Source organism: Fukomys damarensis, unplaced genomic scaffold (assembly GCF_012274545.1).
Source record: "Fukomys damarensis isolate Sample0158 unplaced genomic scaffold, DMR_v1.0_HiC HiC_scaffold_23, whole genome shotgun sequence".
Taxonomy (NCBI): domain Eukaryota; kingdom Metazoa; phylum Chordata; class Mammalia; order Rodentia; family Bathyergidae; genus Fukomys; species Fukomys damarensis.
In genome coordinates, this window is record NW_022900935.1 from 51,183,978 (window position 1) to 51,184,880 (window position 903).

The window sequence follows — 903 nt, forward strand, 5'->3', positions numbered from 1 at the left end:
AATGAAAGATCTATTCGAGACATATAAAGTGACATTGCCAAAATAAGAGCCATTAATATAACAGAACACCCTAAAATTTCCCCTTTGTTTTCCAGGCTACTGTTGATCATAAGACCATGCCATACAAAAAACCCCATTTCTATTTTCAAAGGTCATAAGCTTCTTGGGGAGGTATTGGGTATCAAACTCAGGACCTTGTGAGGCAGGCATGGTGACACTGAGCTACATCCCTGGCACTAATAAGCTTTTTTAAAGGAACGTAAACTATTTTATAGGTTCACAGAGGGTGTAAGTGATAACAAACGGCAGGTGTACGGACCTCGGTCCTTAAGAATTTAAATTGTCCCACGTATGTGATATGCTTTGATGTATAAAATGTCCTTTGATTTACTGACGGCGGATTATAGTAAAAATGAAAACAAAAATACATATTGCTTGTTATATTATTGATTCACTGATACATCTTTGTTTTGGTTTTCGAGTCAGTGTCTCACTACGTATTTCAGGCTGGCCTTGAACTCGGCGATCCTCCGGACTGAGTGCTGGGATTCCAGGTGTGCGCCACTACGCCCCGTTTACCACATCTTCTCTTGTACGCGATCAGAAGTCACACGGATTTAGCCACCAAGATTCTTAATCAGATAAAACCTTAGAACTTTTTTCATCATAGCCTATTTCAGCCTCCTCTTGGACAAATAAGAAAATCAAGATCCAAGAAAAGTTAAATGATTGCCTACAGTTCTAAGACACTATCTTCCGAAGCAAGAGCGTAAGACTACACAGTAGGTTCTAACACACTCGCTTTTCTCACCCCAAATTGTAGATGGTAAATGTTACCAAAGACTTAATCAGACGCAGGTGGCGACAGCAAGAGAGCGTCGAGCCCCGCCCACCGCGTCACCA